This window comes from Rhineura floridana, chromosome 1 (genome assembly GCF_030035675.1).
Source record: "Rhineura floridana isolate rRhiFlo1 chromosome 1, rRhiFlo1.hap2, whole genome shotgun sequence".
In the NCBI taxonomy this organism is placed as follows: Eukaryota; Metazoa; Chordata; class Lepidosauria; order Squamata; family Rhineuridae; genus Rhineura; species Rhineura floridana.
Window position 1 is genome coordinate 86,155,740 of NC_084480.1, and position 22,971 is coordinate 86,178,710.

Below are 22,971 nucleotides of genomic sequence, written 5' to 3' on the forward strand. Positions count from 1 at the left end.
TTGATGCTGGGAACTAAATTTGTTTTGTATTCTTGAACATAGAGAGATAAGGCAGGCTGCTCTGTTTATACTGTGATGTCATCAAGCCTGGAATATTAACCCAATTGTTGCTGAAATAAGAAGTGGTTCTTCTTTATTTTTGTTTTGTTTTGTTTTCGTGGTTTTAAAAATGGCAATCAAGAAAGTGGCTGAGAATCTGGAAGTAATTATGTTTCAGAAAATAATGGATGAGATTGAGATAACGAAACAAACCCTGCGACAGGGCAGTAAGGAGCTGAAAATTGAACTGAGCAAAATGACGCAGGAGCTTAAAGAAATAGGGGATCCTGTGAGAGAGGAGAATGAGATCAGAGATGAGAAAAGAAAAAATAAAGGGAAGATACAAGCCCTGGAGATTGGAACAAATGTGGAATTGGAAAAAGATCTGGAGTTTATGGATATTAGAAATAAAATCTACTGTTTGGAATTTAACGTTATCTCTGAAGAAATTAATGAAGATATTAGAGATAAAGTTATCAATGGCTTGGATAATCTTCTGGACTGGAATGACGTGATGGAGCTTGATATAGAGAAAATCTATGGAATTAACTGCAGCCATGTGACAATGGAAAAACTCTCAAGAGATGAGCCAGTGCATTTTGTAAAAAAGAAGAACACAGATATGACTTTACAACAATATTTCAGCAACTTATTCAGAATTGATGGCAAGAAAATATTTGGGATAGAGGAAATTCCCATCAGACTCTTATTATATGACTATGGCTATGACAGCAAGATTATTATGGAATACTGATAATGGAAGATTGGACACTGAAATTACTGGACTTAACAGGACTATTGAAGATGGAAGATGGAATTAATATGGAGAATGGAATAATGGCTATTGAAATTATTGGACCTAACAGATTTTGATGAGATGGATTAATCGATATGTTTATTTGGACTAAGGTTATGACAATAAGATTATTATTAACGAGATGGATTAATCGACATGTTTATTTGGAGAAAAATTGATAGATATATTTCTTAAAGAATTGAAACCTCTCTTTGACTTTTTGTGGAAAGAATAAAGTAATGTTTATGAGATTTGATGATTAATTAAGATAACTACTGGAGGAAAGTGATTTTATAATATAATTTAAGAGACAGGATTGTTATATATTGTAGACCTATAACTGATTTGATCTGCGACAAATGGGAAGTCAACATTTTATTTTTTTGTTTAATCATTTTTGTTTTGTTTTTTGTCTTTGAATGTTTTATGATTTTGTTTTGTATGTTTTATGAAAATTTGAATAAAAATTATTGTAAAAAAAAAATTAAAAACATCTTTAAAAAAATATTTTAAAACATCTTAAAAACCAATACAAACCTGACTCAAATTGGGATAAGGTCTCTCCTTATAAAGCTTGTTGAAAAAGGAAGGTCTTTAGTAGGTGCCCAAAAGAGAACAGAGATGGCACTTGTCTAATATTCAAGGGGAGGGAATTCCAGTGATCAGGTACTACAACACTAAAGGTCCATTTACTGAGTTGTGTGGAATGGACGTCCTGACAAAATGATATCTGCAAGAGGTCCTCATCTGCAGAGTGTAGTGATCAACTGGGTATGTAAGAGGTAAGATGATGTTTCAGGTATCCTGGTCCCAAGCTGCATAGGGCTTTGTACAGCAAAACCAGAATCTTAAATTTGGCTTGGCAGCTAATGGGCAGCCAGTGCAATTCTTCTGCAGTGGAGTAACATGTTGGCGATATCCTGCCCCCATGAGCAGTTGCGTTGCTGCAGCTGTCAAACCAACCTCAAGGACAGCCCCGCATAGAGCTCATTACAGTAATCCAGCCTGGAGGTTTCCAATGCATGGACAACAGGGGCCAGGCTATCCCAGTCCAGAAACGACTCCAGCTGTCTTACTAGCCACTACACAACTGGTAGTGGGTGCTGTGGGTTGATGGTTCCCAAGTTAAGATAACTGGTTAATTACCTGCTTTGAATGGGGTTATACTCCCTCTGAAAGAGCAGGTTCATAGTCAGGGGGTGCTCCTGGATTCAGCTTTGTTGCTAGAGGCCCAGGTGACCTCAATGGCTAGAAGTGCCTTTTATCAGTTTCGGCCGGTAAGACAGCTGCGGCTGTTTCTGGACTGAGATAGCCTGACCACTGTTGTTCATATGCTGGTAACAATTAGACAGAAACCAGGATACCTGAAATATGACTACTTACTGGGACAGGATATCGCCAACATGTCACCCCACTGCTGAAAGAATTGTACTTTGACCTACCGGGCCAAGTTGAAAGTGCTGGTTTTGGTATACAAAGCCCTATGCAGTTTGGGACCAAGATATCTGAAATATTATTTTACCCCTTATATACCCAGCTGATCACTGAGCTCTGCGGGTGAGGGCCTTCTATAGATACCATCTTATCAGGAAGTCCATTTAATTTAATATTTTAAATATTTGTTTTAATATGTTTTAAAGTCTTTTGTTTTTAAAATGTTTTAGAGTGCTTTTAGTGTTTTTGTTTGCTACCCTGGGCTCCTTCTGGGCGGAAGGGTGTGATATAAATTTAATAAATAAATAAAATCTATCATGACCCTGAGTACTGGCAGGTGAGCTGGTAGATATTAGAAGTGGTCCAAAATAGTCAAGTTTTGTTGGAAATAATGGCCAGGTTGGGCCTTTGATACAGGGTCTTCTTGGTTTGCATTCTCCTTTTGTGCTTTTCACATGGTCAGATATTTGCATTGAAGCAGAGATTTGCTGAGAGTGGAAAGAGAAAACAGCCAACTCTCAAGCTTCTGTGAGAACAATGAATACTCATTCAAAGGTTAAAATAAAATGTATCAGCATGAATTTCTCAATGCATATTTTTCTTGCCTATAAACTGGCCAGAATTTGTCCTCACTCTGATCCTTCTGAGAAAATCCTCACCACTCCTTATCTTGCCAACTGCAGTTACCTCTTTTATAGTGTTCATAAATCCTTGTTATCTTAATTTTAAAGGGTCTAGAGGGATGTGCCCGGCTATTTTCTTTCTAGTTAATATGGCCATACCTGCATGATCTTTCAGAACATTCTCTAACTTTCTCGCATATCAGTCTTCAAATCCACCTCAAAATGGCCCTTCTGGCTTTAAAAACTTTTCATGGATTTAATCCAGTTCACTGCTTTGAACTTATCTCTACTAAGTCATCAATGCACCTGCTAACTTGGCTTTCACAGCTTCCTTCTCTCCCACTGCCATTGTCTCAAGACTCTGTGGTTTCATGCACATGAAACACCTCTTAACCATACCACCAGGGAATGAATAGCTTAAAGTCTCTCCTCATACTGAACCCAGTATTGGCAGACAAAGAAGGAAGTGCTGCCATGCCTTTAAGGAGTGAATAAAAAGAGAATAGTTTTCATTCAAAAACCTTGCAGTCAACTGAGACTCAAAATTGGGACCAATCTTGAGTTGAAATTGATTTAGCCAGGAGCTCATCTGTAGCAGCTGTACTGAAAACAATATGGAACTTGTTTAAGTACCACTGAAAACTACAACTGCACAGTTCAATCTGCACTAAAGCATAGCAAGGGGCACCGCCAAGGGATTAATTATACCCAAATCCAGACCTGGAGACAGTGTTCTGCAGCACTAGGATTCCTGAGGTCAGCAGCCTAAGATGGAAGTGTAACAAACAGAAGGTACTGCTCTGTTGACCAGACAAGAGCAGAAGATCAGGCTCCTATTATTTACACAAGGCATGGCCAATCCAGAGGTTTTTACTGATGTGTCTGTGCTGGAATTACTTTTTTAGATGTTATTAAAGCTTTTTAAAAAATATGTTTTTGAAGATGTTTTATTTTAATATGTTTTTGGAGATGCTTTGTTTTAATATGTTTTAAAGTCTTTTGTTTCTAAGATTTTTTGGAGTGTTTTTAGTGTTTTTGTTTGCCACCCTGGGCTCCTTCTAGGTAGAAGGGTGGGATATAAATTTAATAAATAAATTCACTTATAGGCAAAAAACCTTGTGGTTTAAGAATGTACCTATAGCCCACAGCTATTTCTATTAAACTTTAAAAAGCAGGGAAATTGGGCAGCTATAGTGAATGCACCAGGGGAGCAGGAGACCTGAACTCCTCTCTCAGATATTGTACTATCCTACAAATTGGTCAAAATGCAAACACCATTTGGGTTGGTCTTTCACAGTCCAATCCACTTGCTGTGTAGCTTGGAAGAATTTGGTAACATGTGCCTCTGAGCATATGGTGAGTGGTGACAACACCTGCCATCTCCGAAGATAATTATATTTTGTATGTTTGTTGGTGTTCTTCTTACTTTGCTCCTTTTCTGTGTTACTACTGTTTCTACAGAGAATCTAAACTAGAAATTTTATTTTCCTCATTATTCATCGCAGAAATCTGTGTCAAATTTATTTTTATTAATTTCAAAGCCTTTTTATTGGTCAGTGTCATATGAAAGTGAAGACAGACTTTTGTGTTTCAAATTGGAGGTTATGTTCTATTTCTATTTTGGGTGCATTAACAGTAGAATCTGAAACTGCAGTTTGATGTAAAATCAGACTGATTCCAATATGTTGCTCCTTCAGCAATGACTCTAGCTGCTGGGAAAAAGAGGATGTATGTTTTCATCCTGCTATGTTTAAATCACTTCATTTAAGGCAAGGTGGGCATGGTCAATTAAAAACATAGAGCACACCTAGAATTTTGCTAGAATATATATCACCTACCACTTTTGTATCTTGTGCAAATTGAGACACTCCTGAGGTCCACTGGAGACTATTCTGAAGAAGTCACTGCCATTGTTATGTTTGGAGTTTTTTTAGTGTAAATTTTGCAAAGTGTTGCTGTACTTCACATATTCACAGAAATAGAAACAAAAGAAAATGATTTCCTGTAGGAAACTTCACTAAAATTGCAAAGGAAATCAGACATATTCAAAGTGACCATCTGAACTATATCAACTGTCTTAATAATGTTGCTTCCTCCCTGCTAAAACAAGATCAGCACAGCACATGTCTTCTTTCTATTATTTGGGCTGATTGCAGGTGTTGCCACCACTCACCGTATGCTCAGAGGCACATGCTACCAAATTCTTCCAAGCTACACAGCAAGCAGATTGGACTGTGAAAGACCAACCCAAATTGTGTTTGCATTTTGATCAATTTGTAGGACAGTACAATATCTCAGAGAGAAGTTCAGGTCTCCTGCTGCCCTGGTGCATTCACTATAGCTGCCCAATTTCCCTGCTTTTTAAAGTTTGATAGAAATACCTGTGGGCTATAGGTACATTCTTAAACTGCAAGTTTTTTGCCTATAAGTGAATTTCCCTGCATTTTAATCCGGGAGCTAAGAGATGGGATCCTGTGCAAGTTAGCACCAGCAGTAACAGAAATAGTTCAGCAGTGTATTTTAAATGTTATATTACCATCAAGAATGCCTTTACTTTTACAAGAGGGTCATGGCTTAGTGGCAGAGAACATGCTTTGCATGCAAAAGTCCCCACATTCAATACCCAGCATCTCCAATTAGGTCTGAGAGAGATCCTTATCTGAAACCTTGTCAGTCAGTACTGAGCTAGGGACGTCTATTGTTATAGGAGAAGGCATTAAAAAGGATCTTATTCTCAACCCAGCAGCAAAAAGAAGAAGGAGGGGCATGGCTGTGACTATCATGAAGAGATCCTGCACTTTTTAATTTGCTACTGCACTACTGGTCACAAACAGAAAAACCACTTGGCCACCTCATTAGTGTAATATGGTATTACACCAACTGCAAATGTTTGATGCCCCTGCAAATGTTTGATGAAGACCTTCTGTTCTCTGCAAAAGATGAAAAGGAAAATGCCTCTTCCCTATACAGCAAAGGCTTTCACAAAAGTGAGAGGTTGTGACCAACACAGGACTAATTTCAGATGGGGGTTTCAACACAGGACTAATTTCAGATAGTGAGTGAGTGAGTGAGTGAGTGAGTGAGTGAGTGAGTGAGTGAGTGAGTGAGTGAAAGAGATTTAAGATTAAACAACCAAGAGCTAAATTCAAAATTAAAGTGTTAAAAACAAAGAGTCGCATCAAATCTCAAAATAACCACAGCAATGTTATAAGCACAGGTCAAACAGCCACACACACTTTAAACAAAAAGCAGTTGAGCATTTGTCATTTATAAACCCATTTAAGGATTTATACCACCAGCATCAACCCAAACACAAGAAGCCTCTATTTTTCTCCCACGAGTGGGAAAGCAATGATCCCTCCACCCATTGCTGCCCTGGGCTCCTTCTGGGAGGAATGGTGGGATATACATTTAATAAATTAAATAAATAAATGCTGCAGCTACAGTCAATTTAAAAGTTCTTTTCAAAAATTTAAAAGAAAAAACACAAAACCAAGAGACTGAACAACACTGGACTACACTTCAGGGTTGTAATACACAACTCCCTCTCAGCCCCCCCAATATCTGTAAAGCCACACTAGGCTACTTTGCAGGGCTGCTGTAACTTGGCTGCTGTAACCTATGCATATATCCACCCCTCCCCACTGCTGCACTATGCATATACTAATGATTGTGTGTGTGTGTGTGTGTGTGTGTGTGTGAGAGAGAGAGAGAGAGAGAGAGAGAGAGAGAGAGAGAGAGTGAGTAAGAGAGAGAGAGGGAGGGAGATTTAACAACCAAGAGCTAAATTCAGGATTAAAGTGTTACAAACAGTCTCATACAATCTCAAAATAACTACAACAATGTTATGAGCACAGGTCAAACAGCCACACACACTGCAAACAAAAAGTATTTGAGCTTTTGTCATTTATATACCCATTTAAGGATGGGGTGGGGTGGGGTGGCAGGGTGATTGAGCCAGCGGAAAGAGCAGGCTGTGGGAGACAGTGGCGGTGGGAACACACACACACATCACCGTCACTCAGCTCCATTCTGCTGCTGCCTTCTCCATCATCCTTGCCCTCTGGCTTTCTCCCTCCACCATCCATTTTTCCCTCTCTCTCTCTCCTGACCGTCTGGCTCTTCATTTCCTCCCTCGTGCTTTCTCACACAGAACACGAGGGAAGTGCAAGCTCAGCAGAAGGCCAGTGTGAGTCACATGTCTGTTGCCCACCAATCACAGGAGCAGAAGACTTCCCCTGCTTCCTCCAAGTAACTGGAAGGGGAGGGGGGAGGGAGAGTGAAACGAAAGAACACCTGCTTTCTACTGCGCCTGCGTGACGTTATAACCCACGGTAATGCATTTTTAATCTATTAATTAAAAACAAACCATGTCGTTTTTTTACTTTAAACCTACTGAAGATGAAGGTCTGTGTTTGGGGCAAGCTCAGGGATTTGATTAGAGATACCTTACAGTCATCTCTGATTTTTAATGAATTTCAACAGATTATGAGAATTTCTCAAGAAAAAAGTCCAAACGGCTTCTTGTTTTCCTCTCTCCCATTTTTCACTTTAACCTGTGGATTCTCCATGGGGGGGTTGTGTATCACCAAGAAAACTTCCAGAGTTGTAGAGCAAATGATTCTGAATCCAACAATATAACACTTGTAAGTTTTTGTTTTGAATTGAGACTATACAAAGCACCAGAAAGGGGTTTGGGGGGGTATTTTCATTTAACATGGTAGAACCTGAAAAATCCCTACTGGCTATAGTATACAGCCACTCTTGTGGCTGTATAATTAATAATAATCATACATACCTACTAACTCTATACTTACATTTTCTTAAAAATAAATCATGACCATCCATCAAACAGATTGAGTGAAAGGCTACTTTTCAACATATGCTCTTCCTACCTTTCTCATGGCATAGACTGTGCATCATGGTGACTGACATGGGCTGGTCCCTTGCTTTCTCCATTCCAGCCACTGGAACACTGAAGTTTTATTTATGATCCTACAAATAACACCATATAGTAAATGCCCCATAGTTGTTTATTTCTTAAATCTTCACTGCCATCACAGAATTTCTGACAAAAAACTTACTCATTAGAACACCCTCAGTTATACTGTAGTAAGGTCATGGACTCTAGGAATCAGATGAACAGACATGGAAATTCATTTAAAAGTTAACAAATATTTATTCAAACATAACTGATACATTATCAAAGTTCATTATATGCAAGACTAAATGTTATCAATATGCTGTGCTGGTTTTTTTCTTCAATTAGTACTGTTTCTTAAAGAAAGCTACTACAACCTTATCCAAGTTTATTTCCCTAATTAAAACCCAGCTACCAGTTACCCTTTTCCTACTTCCACTCCACTTAGCTCTCCTAGAATGACTGAAGAGAACACAAACTGAAGGTTTCCCTTTGCTTAGAAACTTATTGGAATAATACAGGGTTGAACAAATAAACAAATACTTATTGTAGATTTTAATTATCATTAATTACAGTTCTGGTCGCCTCATCTCAAAAAGGATATTATAGAGTTGGAAAAGGTTCAGAAGAGGGCAACCAGAATGATCAAGGGGATGGAGCGACTCCCTTACGAGGAAAGGTTGCAGCATTTGGGGCTTTTTAGTTTAGAGAAAAGGTGGGTCAGAGGAGACATGATAGAAGTGTATAAAATTATGCATGGCATTGAGAAAGTGGATAGAGAAAAGTTCTTCTCCCTCTCTCATAATACTAGAACTCGTGGACATTCAAAGAAGCTGAATGTTGGAAGATTCAGGACAGACAAAAGGAAGTACTTCTTTACTCAGCGCATAGTTAAACTATGGAATTTGCTCCCACAAGATGCAGTAATGGCCACCAGTTTGGACGGCTTTAAAAGAAGATTAGACAAATTCATGGAGGACAGGGCTATCAATGGCTACTAGCCGTGATGGCTGTGCTGTGCCACCCTAGTCAGAGGCAGCATGCTTCTGAAAACCAGTTGCCAGAAGCCTCAGGAGGGGAGAGTGTTCTTGCACTCGGGTCCTGCTTGCGGGCTTCCCCCAGGCACCTGGTTGGCCACTGTGAGAACAGGATGCTGGACTAGATGGGCCACTGGCCTGATCCAGCAGGCTCTTCTTATGTTCTTATGTTCTTATTTTTGGAGTTCTTTAAATTCCTGTTTTTAACTCTCTTTCATTGATATCTTATTTTTGTTTTCTTGTGTAAACCACTTAGAAGTTCTATTTACAATCAAGTGCTATATAATTTTTGTTAAATAAAGTCTCTCGTCTGCCTCTCACAGTTAACTTCCAGTTTCTTGAAGCAAAATATCTTTAACTGGGAGCCTTGCTTCAGCTTCCACTAAAGTCTTCCTTCTGCTCAGGGACTTGGTGACCTCAACACAGAAAAAAAGTCTTAAGAACCTAAGAACATAAGAAGAGCCTGCTGGATCAGGCCAGTGGCCCATCTAGTCCAGTATCCTGTTCTCACAGTGGCCAACCAGGTGCCTGGGGGAAGCCCTCTATTCTATTGCCACTGAGTTCTTACTCTTTTGCTAGCTGACTGACCCGCTGAACTCATGGTGTTTACCAGGAAAAGATATAGGGAGTTGGGAATTACGCCCTGTACTGCTAAGGCTCCTTTAAATGCAGGGGATTATCAGACTAAAATTACCCAGTTCTTTTCACTCCCCGAGGGAGACCTTGATACAGGGACAAAAGAGGCGCCGACAACTATACTATCTCCCCCAAATGTCAACTTAGACTGGTCCTTGGGCCTTAATTACAATCTTGTTGACCTAAAGGAGGACCCTGCTTTGACGGATTTAGCCACGGAATTGGCAGCAGCTGGTTTTTCTACTCCCCGGCAACTCGGAAATGAGCTCAATTTGAAGGATCACTTGGGCAGCCGACCTAATGAACTGCCAACTTGCAGTGGACTCCAGCAGCCACTTACAGACCCTTCTGACCTCCCACTTAAACCCCCAAGCACCAAAATACCTCTCAAGGGATGGCTTCTCTATCGGAAGACCTTGTCTGTGTAAAATCTTTTCTTATGGAGTGCAACAGTCTCCTGACTACCCTGGTGGGATTTTTCCAAAAGCCCTCTGGGAATGTGGCTGCCAGCTATAGTCAGCGTAATGCAGGCTCTCAAACCATGCCTAATCCACTCCCCAAAATGATGCCCACCAAAACTCAATCCAGTCATCTAACAACTAGCAAGAGAGCGAGTAGCCGATGTGGAAATATTGCTAAGAAAAGTAAAAACGTTAAAAACTCTAAACCTCCTTGCTACAAGATGAGGTTCAACCGGTTGTTTCGGCTACTGGATGGGCCACAGGCACAGAGTCCTATCCTAAATCCCACCAAGAGAACCAGGCAGAGGGAAATCGCCAGCACCCCTTCGCCATTTCTTCAGGATACAAGATTATTATGGAATACTGATAATGGAAGATTGGATACTGAAATTACTGGACTTAACAAGACTACTGAAGATGGAAGATGGAAAATGGAACTAATAGGGATAATAGAACAATGGCTACTGAAATTACTGAACCTAACAGATTCTGATGTGATGGATTAATTGAAATGTTTATTTTGACTATGGTTATGACAATAAGATTATCATAATTAGTAATGAGATGGATTAATCGATATGCTTATCTGGAAAAAAAATTGATAGATATATTTCTTAAAGAATTGAAACCTCTCTTTGACTTTTTGTGGAAAGAATAAAGTAATGTTTATGAGATTTGATGATTAAGTAAGATAACTACTGGAGGAAAGTGATTTTATAATATGACTTAAGAGACAGGATTGTTATATATTATAGACTTATAACTGATTTGATCTTTGACAAATGGGAAGTCAATATTTTACTCTTTATTTTTTATTTTTGTTTTTTTTTTCTTTTTTTCTTTTTGTTTAACTATTTTTGATTTTGTTTTTTGTCTTTGAATGTTTTATGATTTCGTCTTGTATGTTTTATGAAAATCTGAATAAAAATTATTGAAAAAAAAAAAGGATACAAGTACTTCCCCTACACCCTTTTCTTCACCGCAACCAGCCCAAGAGCTGTTCCGAGTCGTGACAGCGCAAGCCTCAGGAGCTCCACCCCCCCGGTAAGAAGCCTTCCTCGCAGGGCCATAGCACAGCTGCCAGGGGGCGGAAAGACAATACTTCTGCCCACTGGAACTTAGTCCTGAATAGGTGCAAGCTGGTATTGACAAACTATCCTAAACCCGCAGGGTTTGTGTCACAATTTAAACACAAACTCCATCTCCTAGACACTGTGAATCCAGTCCTCCTGAGTCAGCTTCGTTCGTCGGACATTGTCTCTGTCAAATATCTGTATTACAATGACAGAAATGCGCGGGCAGTGGTCACCTTTGGGGACCCGAGCTTTTCTAGCATGATCTATTCCTGCAGAGAACATCTTGTATCAAGCGGGATTACGGTTCATAGACTATTTGAGAACACGATGCCTCCTTGGCCTTTAAGGTTTCCATACCCCCAGGAATGTGAGCCGGGCTTTGTGCCCTTTGTATTGCCTGTCCAGGCAGACGGGGCCACTGCCCCTGGGCTAGGGTCCCCTCCTCAAGCTGGAGTTGGCTTGCCGATAGCGCTAACACCTTTAAAGGCAAGGTGTCCAATGCCCGGGATGACACCACCCTTTGACAACGAAGAAAAGCAGCTGGTGGAATCCTTTCTAGCTTTACCTGCTAAAGAACAATCTGAAATTGTTAGGAAACTGGACCTCTTAAAAAGGCATCTGGAAAAGCTACAGCTTGAGCAACTTAGCCATACTATGCCAAGACAATCGCAAGAGGGCCAGCTAGCGGCGGTAGCCGTCCACCAAGAAAACGAGAGGAGTCCGCAAGGCCAGGGACTGCCTCCATCTGTCCAATTATCTAAAGAGGAAACTAACCTAAATATTGATAATGTTAAATCATCTGCCTGTCCCTCGTGGACTGGCATGCGCTTTTTAGAGAGTTGGGAATTGGGCTCCCGGGGGAAGGGACAGGCCCCCCTGGGCATATCCCACATCCATCCAGGGATTATCATCTCCAATGTGAGCAGGCTTAGCCCATCATTGGAGATCATTACCCCCATGGAGGGCTTTTCAAAATGACCAGGGAAAAACCCTCCACCCAAGAACTCCACCAAGCCCCACCGATGGAAATCGAGCATTTATACTTTTCCCAGGGCCGACCCAAGACATAGCCCGGAGATTGTCCTTTCTCCCCCTGATGATACTCACCCCTGCTTGGCCAACCCAGTGATTACTTTTACAGGGCAGAAGCGACAGCTGACTAACTTCAAACCTCCTGCCTCTTCGGGTTTGCTGTCCGTCGAGACACCCTGCGATATGCCCACAGCAGTGTCCTCGCCCCCACCAAGGGAGGATCCCTCGGATGATAATCCCTGTCAGTCACATTTTTTAAATCTATTATCGTGGAATATCGCAGGATGGTACAACAAGCTGGGGGACCAAGAATATATATCTTATCTCCAGTCCTTTGACATTGTATGTCTCCAGGAGACCTGGCTCCTGGAATCTAATTCCATCTTGCTGGAGGGCTTCAGGGCCTGGAAGCAGCCAGCCGTGAAAACTACCAGTCGCGGCCGTGGCAGTGGTGGTCTTGCCACCCTGATTTCCACGACATTGGAAGTGCAGGTCTCCAAGGTTTGTGGTCCCATGCCAAGTACTTGTCAGGCACTGATAGTACAGGGTCCTATGGTGCCCCCTCTGATCTGCGTCAATATTTATATACCGCCTTATTCTCCCAAAGTGGATTTAGAATATTGGTCTGAGATAGAGGCCTTCGTGGAAAATCTTCTAGTTAATTACAGTTCCCACCTGCTCTTCTTTTGTGGCGATTTCAACATCAGAATGGGATCTAGTTTTCCCCTGGAAAAAGATCTCTGGCTTGATCATGGTGAATTTATTAGCCTCCCCCAACTTTCCCGTGACCAAGTAATTAACAAATACGGACATGCCCTTTTTTTGTTAATTTTCAAATTCCACCTAGTCTGTCTTAACGGGTCTTATCTCGACCAGTCTAAGGGCTCCTTCACGTACGTCTCTGGGAAGGGAGCTAGTGTCATCGATTATATCATTGGAACACCTACCATCATCCCCCTCATCCAAAGCATGACCTTAGAGAACAGGATAGAAAGTGATCACTTCCCGTTAAAACTTAAACTTTATACTCAAAACTTCCGCTCCACCGTAAAATCAGGCCTCCATATGCCCAGACATCTACAAGGGGTTAGACGTGTTAAATGGTCCCAGGAAATAGGTACTAATTTGGACCAGATGCTGCAGTCGGATAAATTTCTCCATCTCCGTTCTATGGCAGCCGAATCCCCAGGGCACATTTTCCAGATCTACCAGGACATAATCAGTGAAATCAGACCTCTTGTCACCTCAAATTTAGTTAGTAAAACGCCGTGTAGACCCCGATCCTGGTATGATAGTGAATGCAGAGCCAAGAAAAGGGAACTTCGCCATCTATCTAGAGTGCCAGCCTGTACTGGCTCCATATCTCTTTTCCAATGTTGTCAGAGAGAATATAAATCTCTAATTAGGGGGGGAAAGGGCCTTTCATGCCGACAACTGGAAAGCCCTGGCCCTTGCACTGAGTGAAAGGAATGAACCTAAATTTTGGGAATTGATACAAGCTGGACTTACATGTTCCAATTACCGGGTAGCCCCACCGATTCCGTCGGAAACATGGGTTTCCCACTTTTCCAGCATCTTTGGAGGCAACATAAGTTCACCCTTTGTAGCTCCAGGGAATATTTCCACCCTGCCATCTTGGCCACCTGTCACCAACTCTGAAATTTTGGATTTAATTTCCCAGCTCTGCCCTGGCAAGGCCCCAGGCGAGGATATGATTCCCCCTGAGGCATTTTTATCAGACGCCAACTGGTGGGCACCAGTATTGGCGTCTCTATATACCTATATTAATGCAACTGGCGTTATCCCCTCCGGTTGGCGCTCCAGCATAGTTGTCCCTATATTCAAGAAGGGAGAGGCCTCAGACCCGAGGAATTACAGACCTATCAGCCTTCTGGATGTCGCCTCCAAATTATACGGACAATATTTATTAAATAAGCTCCTCGCCTGGGAAGCTAATAATTCCATCTTTTATGAGGAGCAAGTGGGATTCAGGAAAGGCAGGAACACCATCGATCAGGCATTTGTTTTGCAGCACATAATTTGCAAATCCATCAGGGGCCCAAACAAATCCCTGTATGTAGCTTTCGTAGACCTCACTTCCGCGTTCGATCTTATAGATAGGGAGTTATTATGGCAAAAAATGGCCCAGACCAATATTGATAAGAGACTGCTTCATCATATTCAGTCTCTCCATCAAGCCAATTTCTTGCAGGTGCGTCTGGGCCTGCAGGGTACTCTCTCTCGAGCGATTCAGATCAAAAGAGGAGTGAAGCAGGGTTGCATTTTGGCCCCTTTTTTATTTAATTTTTTCATAAACGACATCATTCCTGCAATGACCTCTCCCTCTTTCCCCCCCCTTTCCATCGGCAACCGCAAGATCTCCCTCCTGCTCTACGCTGATGATCTGGCTTTGTTATCTCTAAATAAAATCAGCCTTAAAAGAATGTTAACCCAGCTTGGCACCTATTGTTCAGAGCACCGCCTGACAATTAATTACACCAAAACTAAGATTATGACCTTTGGTAAGAAGAGGACAATTGCAAACTGGGTCCTTAATGGACACCCCCTCGAACAGGTTCGCCTATTTAAATATCTGGGCATTTGTTTCACCGAGAACCTTTCTTGGAAGTCCCACCTAAGGTCAATTAAATTTGTTGGTGCCAGATCCTCAGCACAACTAAGGAGGTTTTTAATGTCAGAGGGGGCCAACTGGTCAGCCCAATGATCAAGGTCTTTATTGCAAAAATTTTAGCCTCCATATTATATGGAGCGGCACTCTGGGGGGAACTTGTAAAGCAGGAGATAGAAATCCTGCAAAACAAGTTCCTGAGACAGACCTTAGGGCTCCCCACAGAAACCCCTGCTGTGCATCTCAGAGCAGAGCTCGGCCTACCCTCACTGGCAGCCAGAATAGATTTGGCTTTCTTCAGATACTGGCGCAGATTACATGGGACTCCCGACTCTTCCCTTACCAAACAGTGCTGGGAGGAGCAATTGAAAGATAGGGGATGGGCCTCTCACTACCAAAAAATGCTAGAGTGGTACAATCTCCCCTTGGGGGAGTTTTTGACTCTTAGTCCACGTGCCCTTAGGGGTTGGATTTTCAACCAGGACGCAGCCCGAGACTGGGTGTCTATCTTAATAGCTTCCTTTTTCCCATGGTACCCCCAACTCAAACGTAATCATGTTAAGTCACAGTACCTAGAGGTCTTAACACATGCTCCATTACATAGAGCCTTCTCGGAACTTCGATTCCAACAGATGCCTTCCGCCTATTTAGATGGGAGATATCTAGGAATCCCACTAGAGAAACAGAGTTGTATCTTTGGATGTAACTCTGTAGAAGACATCGCCCATTATTTGTTGCACTGTCCGCTGTATGACAACCCCAGACAGAAATTCCTGGCCCCTCTCTACCATCTTTCGCCAGGCAAATGCCCCCAGGAGCTGGTAGTGGAGTTATTGAGCGATAATGTTAAACAAGTGACGGTCTCCGTGGCCAACTTTGCGTTGGCTGCTAGGAAGCTGCGTATGATTTATATCCAAGATTTTAAAGCTTTTAATGTTTTGTAAATGGTTTTAGCTGTGTTTATCTGTTGATGTTTTATAATTGCTGTATTTTGCGATGGCCTATGGCTAAAAGCAATAATAAATTACTACTACTACTTTTTCACAGCTGCCGCACACTGGGTCGACATTTTCATCATGCTGTCCACTACAACTCTGAGGTCTCTCTCCTGGTCGGTCACCGCCAGTTCAGACCCCATGAGCGTATATGTGAAATTCAGATTTTTTGCTCCAATATGCATAATTTTACACTTGTTTATATTGAATTGCATTTGCCATTTTTCCGCCCATTCACTCAGTTTGGAGAGGTCTTTTTGGAGCTCTTCGCAATCCCTTTTTGTTTTAACAACCCTGAACAATTTAGTGTCGTCAGCAAACTTGGCCACTTCACTGCTCACTCCTAATTCTAGGTCATTAATGAACAAGTTGAAAAGTACAGGTCCCAATACTGATCCTTGAGGGACTCCACTTTATACAGCCCTCCATTGGGAGAACTGTCCGTTTATTCCTCCTCTCTGCTTTCTGCTTCTTAACCAATTCCTTATCCACAAGAGGACCTCTCCTCTTATTCCATGACTGCTAAGCTTCCTCAGAAATCTTTGGTGAGGTACCTTGTCAAACGCTTTTTGAAAGTCTAAGTATACTATGTCCACTGGATCCCTTGCAGAAGCCATGCTGGCTCTGCTTCAGCAAGGCTTGTTCTTCTATGTGCTTAGTTAATCTAGCTTTAATAATACTTTCTACCAGTTTTCCAGGGACAGAAGTTAAGCTAACTGGCCTGTAATTTCCGGGATCCCCTCTGGATCCCTTTTTGAAGATTGGTGTTACATTTGCCACTTTCCAGTCCTCAGGTATGGAGGAGGACCCGAGGGACAAGTTACATATTTTAGTTAGCAGATCAGCAATTTCACATTTGAGTTCTTTGAGAACTCTCGGGTGGATGCCATCTGGTGATTTGTCAGTTTTTATATTGTCCATTAAGCCTAGAACTTCCTCTCTCGTTACCACTATTTGTCTCAGTTCCTCAGAATCCCTTCCTGCAAATGTTAGTTCAGGTTCAGGGATCTGCCCTATATCTTCCACTGTGAAGACAGATGCAAAGAATTCATTTAGCTTCTCTGCAATCTCCTTATCGTTCTTTAGTACACCTTTGACTCCCTTATCATCCAAGGGTCCAATCGCCTCCCTAGATGGTCTCCTGCTTTGAATGTATTTATAGAATTTTTTGTTGTTGGTTTTTATGTTCTTAGCAGTGTGCTCCTCAAATTCTTTTTTAGCATCCCTTATTGTCTTCTTGCATTTCTTTTGCCAGAGTTTGTGTTCTTTTTTATTTTCTTCATTCCAACAAGACTTCCATTTTCTGAAGGAAGACTTTTTGCCTCTAAGAGCTTCCTTGACTTTGCTCGTTAACCAATGCTGGCATCTTCTTGGCCCTGGCGGTACCTTTTCTGATCTGCGGTATGCACTCCAGTTGAGCTTCTAATATAGTGTTTTTAAACAACTTCCAAGCATTTTCGAGTGATGTGACCCTCTGGACTTTGTTTTTCAGCTTTCTTTTTACCAATCCCCTCATTTTTGTGAAGTTTCCTCTTTTGAAGTCAAATGTGACCGTGTTGGATTTTCTTGGCAATTGGCCAGTTACATGTATGTTTAATTTAATAGCACTATGGTCACTGCTCCCAATCGGTTCAACAACACTTACATCTCGCACCAGGTCCCGGTCCCCACTGAAGATTAAGTCCAGGGTTGCCGTCCCTCTGGTCGGTTCCATGACCAACTAGTCTAGGGCATAGTCATTTAGAATATCTAGAAATTTTGCTTCTTTGTCATGACTGGAACAGATTATTACCACATTTCCTAGTTTGGATGCTTCCTCAATTTCATATCTCATCTCAAGGTCTCCCTGAGCATTTTGATCAGGGGGACGATAGATCGTTCCCAGTATTAAATCCTTCTTGGGCCATGGTATCACCACCCACAACGATTCTGTGGAGGAGTCTGCCTCTTTTGGGGTTTCGAGCTTGCTGGATTCAATGCCTTCTTTCACGTATAGAGCGACTCCGCCACCAATACGTCCTTCCCTGTCCTTCCGATATAGTTTATATCCAGGGATAACTGTATCCCACTGGTTTTCTCCATTCCACCAGGTCTCCGTTATGCTCACTATATCAATGCTCTCCTCTAAGACCAAGCACTCCAGTTCTCCCATCTTGGTTCGCAGGCTCCTAGCATTAGCGTACAGGCACTTGTAAGCAGTGTCTCTCTTCAAGTGTCTTTGGCACTTTTGGTTTGGCCTGTGGTAATTTTGCCCTTCTGAGTTGATATCCTGTGCCCCTGCTCTCACAATGCCTACTTCTAGGCCTACCCCTTTTAAAATTTCATAATTACTTTGGTTTTTATCCCAGGGGGGAGGTTTATTCCGAACCGGACCTTTCTCAGCTCCTGTCAGGTTTCCCCCCTCAGTCAGTTTAAAAGCTGCTCTGCCACTTTTTAAATTTTAAGTGCCAGCAGTCTGGTTCCATTCTGGTTCAAGTGGAGCCTGTCCCTTTTGTACAGGCCCGGCTTGTCCCAAAATGTTCCCCAGTGCCTAACAAATCCAATTTAATTTTAATTTCTTAATTTTAATTTCTTGCTTCTTGAGGCCAACTGTCTTCCCCAATCAATCTGGCCAGAAGCTTTCCAAAGGATTACCTCTGGAATCTTTTTCTCATTGCTAGTTTTCACTGCCTTCAGTGATTTCTTCTTCCTCTACTTCCCTCAGCTCTGCTGCTGCTGCTGCTGCTGCTGCTGCTGCTTTCTGCTTCCTCAGTATCTTCCTTGCCTGAACTGGAAGAACTGCTTCTACTGACTCTGGACAGTGTTGGGATTGCCCTTTTATATTCTTTCAGTTGGAACCCTCTGGCCAGTGACTTTTTAATTATTTGTTAGCTGCCAGTCCATTGGCCTAGATCAGTGGTTCCCAATCTAGGGGCCATGACCCCCCCGGGCACGTGCGCAAAGTAAGCCAGAGCAGGCCGTGAACAGTAAAAAAATGATTTTTTTAAAAAAAGTCTTCACTCCCTGGACACTGTCTGCTCCCCACTGTTGCTGCAGATGACACCTCCTCTTGCTCCAAACAGGAGGGGAGGACGTTTGCTGAAGCACCAGAGTGTCTTTCAGGTGTGCTGAGGGCAGGCATCTGTCTATAAAATGTGACAGATGCCAAAGGAGGCTGAGGGTGGAGCTACCAGGAAGATGAGGGGATTATTATCCCCAACTCCCTTCTCGCACTGCCACTGCTAATGAAACCCTTACTCAGAATGAGAGGAGAGGGTTTTTCATGAAGCAAAAAGAAGCAAGGCTGCAAGGAAAGGCTGCTTTCCCTTTTCCTTCCTGGTAGTCAGACTATTTGCCTTTCTTGGCTCCTGATTCACTGCCACCTTCTTTTAAAAATTATTCTTATTTGTGAGGCTGTGCAGATCTCACCTTTGGCCCAGACGGAGCCAAGGAGTAGTGATGAAGCTCAGGGCTTGCTTGCTCACCCCCCATGTCTGAGGTTGTGAGTGTGCCAGCATCCCCCCTTTCTTGCACCCACACTCCCCCACCCAATCTCTCCAAGATGCTGCGGCAGTTCAGGGTGTCCCCCCTCCCACATGCCCAAATGCATGCAAGCCTGCAGATGATCAATAATTCATTTCTTTACTGTTCATGGCCCCTCTGGATTACATTGAGGCCCCCCTGGGAGTCACGGTCCCCAGGTTGGGAACCACTGGAATATGGCACACACACTGCTACATACTAGATTACAAACAGGGTGAAAGATTTCTTACATATAACAAATGACAGTACATATTCACCTAAAAGGTCACTAAAGAGATAGTCTTATCTTTATTTATTTATTTATTTACAGTACCTTGCAAACATAAACAGACCCCTGACCAATGCTCTCATATTACTGAATTACAAATTACAAATGGTACATTGTAATTTCATTCTGCATGATATTTTATTTTGAAACACTGAAACTCAAAATCAATTATTGTAAGGTGACATTGGTTTTAAGTTGGGAAACATAAAAAATTGAAACATGTTGCTTGCATAAGTATTCAATCCCTATGCTGTGGAAGCTCCCAGTTTACACAGATGAAAGAAATTGCCCTGTTGAGGACACAGTTACCTTACCATTGGCCTCCATCAGTGAATCATTAAAGTTGCTATCACATTGTCAGGATAAAAAACCCTTGTTGAAGAATCATTGGTCAGGCTGTGGATCTGAAGGAAAATGAAGACCAATAAGCATTCTACAGAAGTGAGAGATAATGTAACACAAATGTATAGATTAACAAAAGGGAACAAAATAATATCCAAGTATTTGAATATCCTAGTGAGCAGAGTTGGATCAATAATCAGGAAGTGAAGATTGCATCACACAACACAGGCACTGCCAAGAGAAGGCTGTCCCTCAAAACTCAGTGCCTTGTGAGAGAAGACTTGTGAGAGAACCCAGGGAGGTCAACAATCACTTTGAAGGAGCTACAGAGTTCAGTGGCTGGGAGTGGAGTAATGGTGCAACAGTCAACTACATCAAGAGCTCTGCATAACACTCATGCCTCAAGACACACCATCCCTACAGTGAAGTATGGTGGTGGCAGCATCATGCTGTGGGGATGCTTCTCATCAGCAGGGACTGGGCATCTTGTTAAAACTGAAAGAAAAATGGATGGAGCAAAATACAAGGAAATACCACAAGAGAACCTGCTTCAGTCCACTAAAAAGCTGACGCTTGAGAGGAAATTCCCTTTTCAGCAGTGCAATGATCCCAAGCACAAGGCCAAAGCAACATTTATTTTTATTTTTATCTTTACTACTACTACTACTACTACTACTACTACTACTACTACTACTAATAATAATAATAATACACCAGTGAGTTAAGGGCAATGAAACAGGTTGGATGACGGCTGGAGTGCAAATGGCGAAAGATGTGCTGTGAGGCTGATCGGGCACAAGTAAAACATAACCGTGCCTACTGTGTGGCAATGAGGGTGGCCAAGAAGGCCCACTTCTCTGCCTCCAGTAGCCATCCAGTGGAGCTTCTCCATATTGACATCAACTCCAGGAAATTGAGTTTTAGACCCTTCGGAGGCCCATTGTGAATTGTTTGCAAGGCACTTTGAGGGTAAAGTTGCTTGCCTTCGTAGCAGTCTTGATGACCCATCCACATCTACTGTAGGCCCCAATGCAACGTCTGCTGCAACTTCTTGGGAATGGTTTCAGTTGATGTGGCCTGATGACAGCTGTGATGATGCGGCCAGCAATTTGTCCTCTCAACCCTTGCCCTTCTTGGTTTATTAAAGCTTGCTGAGGGGGGTTGACCAAGTGGACCAAGGGTGTGGTCAATGTATCATTGTGGGAGGGAGTGGTTCCAGCCACCCTGAAAGAGGCAGTGATCCGACCCCTCCTGAAAAAGCCCACCCTGGACCCATTGATCTGCAACAATTACCAACCGGTCACAGAAACCCCCTTCTTAAGGAAGGTGATTGAGAGGGTTCTGGTGCAGCAATTACAAGTACTCTTGGATGAAACAGATTATCTTGATGCATTCCAGTCTGGGTTCAGGCCTGGTTATGGGTCTTAATCAGCCTTGGTTGCCCTGATATATGACCTTTATTGGGAGGACAGGGGGAGTGTAACCATCTTACTCTTACTTGATCTCTCAGCAGCTTTTCATACCATTGACCATGGTATTCTTCTGGGCCAACTTGGTGAGATGGGTATTGGAAGCACTGTTTTACAGTGGTTCCGATCCTATCTCCAGGGTCGTTTTCAGAGAATAGCATTGGGTGATTGTCTTACGGCCCCCTGGCAGTTGTGCTGTGGGGTGACGCAGGGTACTATCTTGTCCCCCATGCTGTTCAAAATGTATATGAAGTCCTTGGGAGCAGTCATCAGAAGATTTGGCTTGAGGTGTCTGCAGTACACTGATGATACCCAGCTCTATTTCTCTGTAACATCTGAATCGGGAGAGGCCATGCAAACCCTGGACCGCTGCCTGGACTCGGCAGTGGGCTGGATGAGGGCCAATAAACTGAGTCTGAAAGCTAGCAAGACAGATGCACTGTGGGTTGGTGGTTCCCAGTTCAGATAATTGGTCAGTTGCCAGTTGGATAGGGTTGTAATCCCCCTGAAAGAGCAGGTCCATAGTCTGGGGTGCTCCTGGATCCATCTTTGTTGCTAGAGGCCCAGGTGACCTCAGTGGCTAGGAACGCCTTTTACCAGCTTCATCTGGTAAGACAGCTGTGACCGTTTCTGGGCTGAGATAGCCTGACCACTGTTGTCCACACACTGGTATTCTTCAGGCTCGATTACTGTAATTCTCTCTTTGTTGGGCTGCCCTTGAGGTTGGTCCAAAAGCTGCAGCTGGTGCAAAATGTGGTGGTGAGACTGCTCACTGGGGCAGGGTATCCTCATCATGTCACCCTGCTGCTGAAAGAATTGCACTGGCTGCCCATTTGCTACCGGGCCAAGTTCAAGGTTCTAGTCTTGGTGTACAAAGCCTTATATAGCTTGGGACCAGGATACCTGAAAGGCCGTCGTATCCCTTAAATACCCAGTCAATCACTGCACTCTGCAGGTGAGGGCCTCCTGCAGATGCTATCTTATCAGAAGGTCTGTTCCGCACAACATAGGAAATGGATCTTTAGTGTGGCGGCACCTACCCTGTGGAATTCCGTCCACTTAAATATTAGACAAGCACCATCTCTGTTATCTTTTCAGCATCTATTGAAGATCTTACTCTTTCAACAAGCCTTTTAAGTTGAGACCTTATCCCAGTTTGCATCTGTATTGGAACTACTCTTTAATATGTTTTTAAACCTTTTTTTTTAAGATGTCTTGGAAGCTTTTTTAAAAAATGTTTTTAGAGATGTTTTGTTTGAATGTATTTTAAAGTCTGTTTTTATGATGTTTTAAAGTGTTTTTAGTGCTTTTGTTTGCTGCCCTGGGCTCCTGCTGGGAGGAAGGGCGGGATATAAATCAAATAATAATAATAATAATAATAATAATAATAATAATAAAAGCTCAGCAGGTTGGCTGAGGCTGAGGTCCACATACTGCATCTGAAATGTATTTATTTATTTATTTATTATTTCATATATATCCCACCTTTCCTCCACACTGCTGAAGGTGGTGCACATGGTTCACCCTCTTCCCATTTTATCCTTACACCAACCCTTTGAGATAGGTCAGGCTGAGACACTGTGCCTGGCCCAAGGTCACCCAGTGGGCTTCATGGCTGGGTGGGGATTTGAACCTAGATCTTAGTCCAACACTGTAACTCACTGGTGTTGGGAGACAGAACTGTACATTTT